General features: G+C 43.2%; 1 long non-coding RNA gene across 1 annotated transcript; it reads left to right on the top strand.

The window, feature by feature from the left end:
• The first annotated feature begins 7,521 nt into the window (after window positions 1-7,521).
• Window positions 7,522-8,565, top strand: LOC104102279 (uncharacterized). Its single transcript, XR_001970424.3, has 2 exons — window positions 7,522-7,892; window positions 8,283-8,565. It is a non-coding gene; the product is annotated as an uncharacterized lncRNA (long non-coding RNA).
• Window positions 8,566-9,048: the final 483 nt, after the last annotated feature.

Below are 9,048 nucleotides of genomic sequence, written 5' to 3' on the forward strand. Positions count from 1 at the left end.
TATACTGCCCTGCAGAAATGCAAGGTGAATTGCGTACCTCGATCAGAAATGATAGACACGTGCACACCGTGAAGACAAACGATCTCGCGGATGTAAATCTCTGCCAACCGCTCCGAAGAATAGGTAACTACCACAGGAATGAAATGCGCTGACTTAGTCAGCCTGTCCACAATGACCCAAATGACATCGAACTTCCTCTGAGTCTGTGGGAGTCCAAAAACAAAATCCATAGTGCTTAAGCAAATCACCAAGTCTCTAATGCTCATACTTTACTAGCTGACAATTTAGACACCGAGCTACATAAGCAACTATGTCCTTCTTCATCCTCCTCCACCAATAATGCTGCCGCAAGTCCTGATACATCTTGGCGGCGCTCGGATGAATAGAATACCGGGAACTGTGAGCCTTCTCAAGAATTAACTCACGAATTCCATCCACATTAGGCACACAAACACGACCCTACATCCCCAAAACGTCGTCATCTCCGACAGTAACCTGCTTGGCACCACCGTGCCGCACTGTGTACCTAAGGACTAACAAATGAGGGTCGTCATACTGCCGATCTCTGATACGTTCAAACAAAGAAGACCGAGCGACTGTACAAGCTAGAACAAGGTTGGGCTCTGAAATATCCAACCTCAAAAACTGGTTGGCTAAAGTCCAAACATCTGAGGCAAGCGGCCTCTCACCGACTAGAATGAACGCAAGGCTGCCCATACTCGCTGCCTTTCTACTCAATGCGTTGGCCACCACATTGGCCTTCCCGGGGTGGTACAAAATAGTGATATCATAGTCTTAAAATAGCTCCAATCACCCCCTATGCCTCAAATTGAGATCCTTTTGCTTGACCAAATACTGAAGGCTCCGATGATCCGTGAAAACCTTACATGACACACTAGAAAGATAGTGCCTCCAAATCTTCAGCGCATGAATAATGGTTGCCAACTCTAAGTCATGGACAGTGTAATTCTTCTCATGAACCTTCAAATGCCGCGATACATACGTAATCACCCTACCCTCCTGCATCAATACTGCACCGAGCCCAACACGGGACGCATCACAATAAACCGTATAAGATCCTGAATCTGTGGGCAACACTAACACCGGCACTGTAGTCAAAGCAGTCTTGAGCTTTTGAAAGCTCACCTTACACTCGTCTGACCATTTGAACGGGGCACCCTTCTGGGTCAACCTAGTCAACGGGGCTACCATAGATGAAAACCCCTCCACAAATCGACGGTAATAACCCGCCAAACCCAAGAAACTCCTGATCTCCGTAGTTAAAGTGGGTCTAGGCCAGTTCTGAACTGCCTCAATATTCTTATGATCTACCTGAATGCCCTCTGTTGATACAACATGCCCCAAGAAAGTGACTGAATCCAACCAAAACTCGTACTTTGAAAATTTAGCATACAACTGGCTGGCTCTCAGAGTTTGAAGTATAATCCTGAGATGCTGCTCATGCTCCTCTCGACTGCGGGAGTAGATCAAGATATCATCAATAAACACGATCACAAAGGAGTTCAAATAAGGCTTGAACACTCGGTTCATCAAATCCATGAATATTGTTGGGGCATTTGTCAACCCAAAGGACATCACCAGAAACTCATAATGCCCATTATGAGTCTGAAAAGTTGTCTTAGGGACATCGGATGCCCTAATCCTTAACTGATGGTAGCCAGATCTCAAATCAATCTTCGAAAACACCTTGGCACCCTGAAGCTGATCAAATAAATCATCAATCCTCGACAATGGATACTTGTTCTTGATGGTGACTTTGTTCAACTGCCGATAATCTATGCACATCCTCATCGATCCAGCCTTCTTCTTCACAAACAACACATGTGCACCCCAGGGCGAGACACTAGGTCTAGTGAAGCCCTTATCAAGCAAATCTTGCAACTATTCCTTCAATTCTTTCAACTCTTTCCACTCTAGTGGGGCCATACGGTATGGCGGAAAAGAGATGGGCTAAGTCCCCGGAGCCAAATCAATACAGAAATCAATATCCCTATCGGGTGGCATCCCCGGCAGGTCTGCAGGAAACACCTATGGAAACTCACGAACAATAGGTACTGAATCCATGGAAGGAACCTCCGTACTAGAATCGCGGACATAAGCCAAATAAGCTAGACACCCCTTCTCGACCATATGTCGAGCCTTTATATAAGAGATAACCCTGCTGCGAGAATAGCTAAGAGTCCCTTTCCACTCTAAACGAGGCAACCCCGGCAAGGCTAAGGTCACTGTCTTGGCGTGACAATCCAATATAGCGTAATAAGGTGACAGCCAACCCATACCCAAGATAACATCAAAATTGACCATATCGAGTAGTAGAAGATCTACACTAGTCTCAAAACTCCCAATGGTGACCACACACAAACGATAAACACGATCTACAACAATAGCATCTCCCACAAGTATGGACATATACACAAGAGCACTCAAAGAATCACGAGGCACAACCAAATATGAAGCAAAATAGGATGACACGTAGGAATAAGTAGAACTCGGATCAAATAGAACTGAAGCATCTCTACTGCAAACTGAAACAGTACCTGTGATAGCAACGTCAGATAATTCAGCCTCAGGCATGGCTGGAAAAGCATAACACCGGGGCTGGGCCCCATCACCCTAAACTACATCCCTAGGACGACCTCTAGCTGGCTGGCCTCCCCCTCTAATAGCCTGGCCTCTACCTCTGCATGCCTGACCTCTGCCTCTAAATGGCTGAGTAGGTGGTGCAACAACTGGTGCTAGAACCATGGCACGAGAATCCTGATGCTGTGAGCTGCCCGATGCCCGAGGGAAAAATCTAGCAATGTGCCTTGGATCACCACAAGTATACCAGGACCTCGACTGTTGTGACTACTGAAAACTCTAGAGCGGAGGTGCACTAATAGGAGTTGGTGGTGCACTGTAGGCTAGCTGGTCGGAATAAGGCATATGAGAGCCACGACCACCTGAGGCACCATGGGATGCCTGGAGTGCTGAATGAAATGGCCTGGGAGGATGGCCTCTAATAAAAGTACCCCTGCCTCCAGATGAGGCACCGCTGAACCACCCGGAATGACGTGGTCTCTTGTCAGACCCCTGACCTCCCTGAGCAAGAACTATCTCGACTCGCCTGGCGACATTGGCAGCTGCCTGAAAAGAAATCTCACTCCCAGTATCCTTAGCCATCTGCAATCTGATAGGCTGATCAAATCCGTCAATAAACCCCTTCACCCTCTCTCTCTCTCTCTCTCGGTAGAAAGCAAAAGAAGAGCATGACGAGCCAAATCCATAAAATGGGTCTCATACTGAGTAACAGTCATACTGCCCTGCTGGAAATGCTCGAACTGACGACGGTGCTCCTCTATCAGTATGATAGGAGAAACTTCTCTATAAAGAGCTGAGAGAACTGATCCCAAGTAAGAGTAGGCGACCCCACTGGTCTGGTCAACAAATAATCTCTCCACCATTTCTTGGCGGAACCAGTCATCTGAAATGCAACAAAATCGACCCCATTGGTCTCCACTATACCCATGTTCAGTAGAACCTCATGACAGATGTCAAGATACTCCTGGGGATCCTCTGAAGGAGCACCACTGAAGTGAACTGGAAAGATCTTGGTAAACCTGTCCAATCTCCACAAAGTCTCAGAAGACATAACTGACCCATTACCGGTCTGTGCCGCAACAACCAGCTGAACTACTCTGACTGGATGAGTGACTGGAGTGTGATACTGGGGAGCGATCTGCTCCGGAGTGTGAGTAGCAGGATTCTGGGCTCCTCCCCAGCCTGAGAGACGGCTGGTGCCATAGGAAATGCGCCAGTCTAGGCCACACTCTCCATAAGGCCTACCAAACAGACCAAAGCGTCCTGAAGCACTGGGGTGGCAATGTACCCCTCCGGAACCTGAGCTGGTCCGACAGGCACAGCCTGGGCTGGAACCTCCTCATCAAACTCTACCTGAGGCTCCACCGCTGGTGCCGCTGCTCGGGCTCTGGGCTGAGCCCTGCCCCTGCCTCGGCCTCGACCTCTGCCCCTCGTAAGAGATGCCACTGGAGGCTCTGGCTGCTGCTTGGATAAAGATGCAGTATGTGTTCCCGCAATCTGCGAGAGAATAAGAGTAGAAGAGTTCAATTAGCATTGTGAGAACAAAATCGCACGACATAGAAGAATAGAAGTGAAATTTGTTCCCAAACTTCATAGCCTCTAAGAGATAAGCACAGACGTCTCTGTGCCGATCCCCTAAACTCTACTAAGCCTGCTCGTGAATTGTGAGACCTAGGCAACCTAGTACTCTGATACTAACATGTCACGACCCGGAATTCCCACCGTCGGGATCGTGATGGCGCCTAACATTCCACTTGCTAGGCAAGCCGGCGTTAGAGAATTATTAAGCCAATTCTTATTTAATTCAGTAAATAACAACAAATAAGCTAAAATGAAATACAGCGAGTGCGAAATAATATAAAAACTTTATTTACTACCACCAGTATCTAGAGTCACAACTAACGAGCTACTATGATTTACTACAAACAGAATCTGAAAACGAAAAATACATTGTTTTGGAGTAAGGAAATAGTAAATGATAAAATTAGGAAGAGACTCCAGGGTCTGCGAACGCCAGCAGATCTACCTTGGGTCTCCTGACAGCAAATCCAAGCTGCTAAGCCTCACGATCAACTAGGACCAGTACCAAATTCTGCACAAGAAGTGCATAGTACAGTAACAGTACAATCGACCCCATGTACTGGTAAGTGTCGAGCCTAACCTCGATGAAGTAGTGACGAAGCTATGACAAGACACCCACATAATAAACATATGCAGATAACAGTATATGTACAAGAAAACAACAGTAACATCTTGACATGTACTATTGGGAGGGGAAACATGCTGAGGGAAATATGAGATAGAGAACTGCAGCAGAATGGTAACTTGAATAGTCAATGTACTATGAATCAATAAGAACCAGTAAACACAGTAAAGGAAAATTGCATGGCATCACCCTTCATGATTTTACTCTCAATCTCACCATAAGATCAATAGAAATGACACGACATCACCCTTCATGCATTAACTCTCATAACATGACACGTCATCACCGTTCGTGCATTAACACTCACAATGTGGCACGACATCACCCTTCGTGCATTAACACTCACAATATGGTACGACATCACCCTTCGTGCATTAACACTCACAATATGGCACGGCATCACCCTTCGTGCATTAACACTCTCCCTTACCATAATGCAATGAACAATTAATAACACGAAGATAGAATAACAAGTACAAGCCTTACTTCAACATTTGGTTCCACAATATCGACCTCAACCGGAATCAATACTCAATTATCACCAGAAGGTCCATAAATATGATAAGAACGATCAATTTAACAATACTAGTATAAACATGGATAACATGAACAAAGGAAGCTATAATTGCAAGAAACCAAGCCCTACTCGCATGCTTTAACTCGACTACAACGCATAAGTACTTGTCACCTCACATATATATTGTTCCCCAACATTTAAACATGTAGCAAATAGACAAATAAGTCATATTCCCTCAAGTCAAGGTTAGACATAACACTTACCTCACTCCAAAGGCCACCCAATGCTCAATTACCGTTTTCCCTCTAGAATCCACATCCAAACCACTCGTATTTATCCACAAACGACTCAATAATATCAAATATTGCTAAAGAAATCAATTACAATGCATAAATTTAGATTTCCCAAACTTTTCCCCAAAAAGTCAAAATCGACCTAGGCCCGCTTGGTCAAAACCCGAGGTTCGGAATAAAATTCATTCACCCATTCACTCCCCGAGCCCGATTATATAATTTATTTCGAAATCCGACCTCAATTCGAGGTCTAAATTCCAATTATGCAAAAATCCCTAATTCTACCCAAACCCCCAATTTTCACCATGAAAATCCTAGATTTTAGGTTGAAAACTCATGAAATGTAATGGGTAATTGAAAGAAAGTAGGTTAGAATCACTTACCAACAAATTGGGGAAGAAAATCTTTTAGGAAAATCGCCTCTAGGTCTTCTAGTTATTGAAATTTATGAAAGAATGGAAAAATCCCGTAATTGGGACTGATTTAAATAACTGGGCGACAGTGTTCATCGCGTTCGCAAAAAGCTGCATCTTAATTAGTTACACAATCGTGGGAGACTCAATGCGTTCGTGAAGGTATAGCCCGCCTCACCTTCGCGTTTGCGAGACAGGGCTCGCGTTCGCATAGAGTCACCCCCGATTTCCCTTCCCAGCCTACCTATTGCTACGCGTTCGCATAGAACAATTACCCCCCCCCCCCCAAATGCTCCACGTTTGCGATAGTAGTCTCGCGTTCGCGTAGGAGAAAAAGCCACCCAACCCAGTTCACACATCGCGTTCGCGAGAGTGCCTTCGCGAACGTGAAGAAGGAAACTAAAAGACACCTGAAATTGCAGAAAACCAGAATTTCTAAGTTTCTAAAACACCCGTAGCCTATCTGAAACTCACTCGAGCCCTCGGAGCTCCAAACCAAATATGCACACTAGTCCCAAAATATCATACGAACTCGCTCGCGCAACCAAAATACCAAAATAATGCCTAGAACTACGAATCGGACACCAAATCAAATGGAATTTTCAAGAAAACTTTTAAACTTCTATTTTCACAACCGAACGTCCGAATCACGTCAAATCAACTCTGTTTCTCACCAAATTCGACAGACAAGTCATAAATATTATAGTAGACCTGTACCAGGTGCCAACACTAAAATACGGACCGGTATCAACAAGATCAAATATCAGTAAATTCTTAAAATAATCAAACTTTCAAACTTTTAATTTTTCATCAAAATTCCATACCTCGAGTTAGGGACCTCGAAATTCGATACCGGGCATATGCTCAGGTCCCAAATTATGATACGGACCTACCGGGACCGTCAAAATACGGATCCGGGTCCGTTTACTCAAAATGTTGACCAAAGTCAACTCAAATGGTTTTCAAAGCAAAATTTCATATTTTTCACAGTCTTTAACATAAAAGCTTTCCGGAAACACGCCTGGACTGCGCACGCAACTCGAAGAGGGTAAAAATAAGATTTTTAAGGCTTCGGATCACAGAATTAGGTTTTAAAACATAAGATGACCTATCGGGCCATCACACAAGGTCATGTTCTCGGTAAGTTGAAGATGTGTCATGTCCTGCCTAGTCACCTATCCACAAATACTTCTTCGACCTGCCTCTATCTCTTTAGACCCACCATCGGCAGCCTCTCACACCTCCTTACTAGTGCATCTTTGCACCTCCTCTTTACATGCCCAACCCCACTTCCCGCATCTTATCCACCACGGAAATCACTCCCACCTTATTTCGAATATCCTTATTCCTGATCAAATCTCTCCTAGTATGTGTACACGTCCATCTCAGCATCCTCATCTCCACTATTTTCATCTTCTAAACTTTATATAATTTATTTTTATTTTATTTACATAGTATAAATTGCGTACAAAAGAAATTCAATTCTAACCCATCGATACATTAGCTATGCACTGCCCAAACCACTTTCAAAATACTTCCAAAGTTAATAACTTCTTGACAGTTCAACATCATTAAGTCATTCCCCACTTCCATCTTCCTTCTAAACCACCTTTTTAATGAGAAATTGATTCCAATATACATAATACCCTCTCTGTATAGAGATCAAAAGCACAAGCACAGTTGCTTTCTCACTCCATTTTTTCCCACAAAATTCTTCCCTAAATCTTTGTTAGCAAACATTACAAAGGGCATTCTTGTTTGTACAAAGGAAAGAAAAGATGTCTGCTACTGTTAGTAGTGGGGTTCTGTTCCTCCTTATATTCTTTATGTTAATTACAAGTTATGGAGCCTCCAATTCCCATGTGAGTTCTTTCACTATTCTCTGTCAATTCTTGTGCAAACTTTGTAGTTATTATTTTTGCTTTCCAATAATACTTATACGAAGGGAGCCTTGGCGTAATTGGTAAAGTTGTTGTCATGTGACTAAGAGGTCACGTGTTTGAGCTGTGAAAACAGGCTCTTACAAAAATGCATGATAAGGCTGCGTGCAATAGACCCTTATGCAGAACCTTTCCGGACCCCACGCATAGCGGGAACTTAATGCAGCGAGCTGTCCTTTTTTAATATTATTTCTACAACTACTCAAGTACTACGATATTGCTTTTGGTTCGAACTATGTATAAATTCGCAAGCAAAAGTTTCAAATGTATGTATATAATATGATCACGCACATTTTGAACCGTTAATTGTAGGTATATGGGGCAGAGCCGGAGATGGTACCAGTAATTGAGGAGAAGATGATGGTGATGTTAAATGAGACAAGAAGGAAGCTTGGGAGCTTCAAGATTTGTGCAATCTGCACTTGTTGTGGTGGGGCTAAGGGCTATTGTGTGCCTTCTCCTTGTTGCTATGCTATCAACTGCAATATACCACATAGGCCTTTTGGTTTCTGTTCTTTCACTCCCAGAACTTGTAATTGCTTTGGATGTCATCTCTAAATCCAGCTTCAAATTACTAAATTATTCTGTTTTGGCATTTATTCTGTTTGATTATATTACTAGATATTTTGGCATTTATTCTGTTTGATTGTCTAAAAGAAGAGGTTATGTGTAGGTTTCATTTTTTGAATTGTAATTTAAGGGAGAGCTACTTCCAGGTAAGTTTTTTTTCTGCTTGGTGGGATTTGTCCCTTATAATTAGTGTTACAACTATAATTGTTTTTTTGTTATCACTAGGCTAGACTACTAGTTTTACCTAGAGTAAAGTCAAGACATTCTATTATATATATATAGTTGTGTGTGAGGGTTTTATTGATGCTGATTGTTTCTGTCATTTTTAATAAACATTTGCTTAATGAGTATGTCTATGAGGTTCTAAGTTTTAGGCAGCTCTACCAGCTTTTTCGTTGACTGAAGTCTCTTCTCTTTAGGCTCCGAATTCTTTTTTGGAGAGATAGTCTAATTTACTAGTGGCAACGAAGTTCTTTTTAATTAGTAAGGGGGAAGGAAGATCTCCACT

The sequence above is a fragment of the Nicotiana tomentosiformis genome, chromosome 3, assembly GCF_000390325.3.
Source record: "Nicotiana tomentosiformis chromosome 3, ASM39032v3, whole genome shotgun sequence".
NCBI classification, from domain to species: Eukaryota; Viridiplantae; Streptophyta; class Magnoliopsida; order Solanales; family Solanaceae; genus Nicotiana; species Nicotiana tomentosiformis.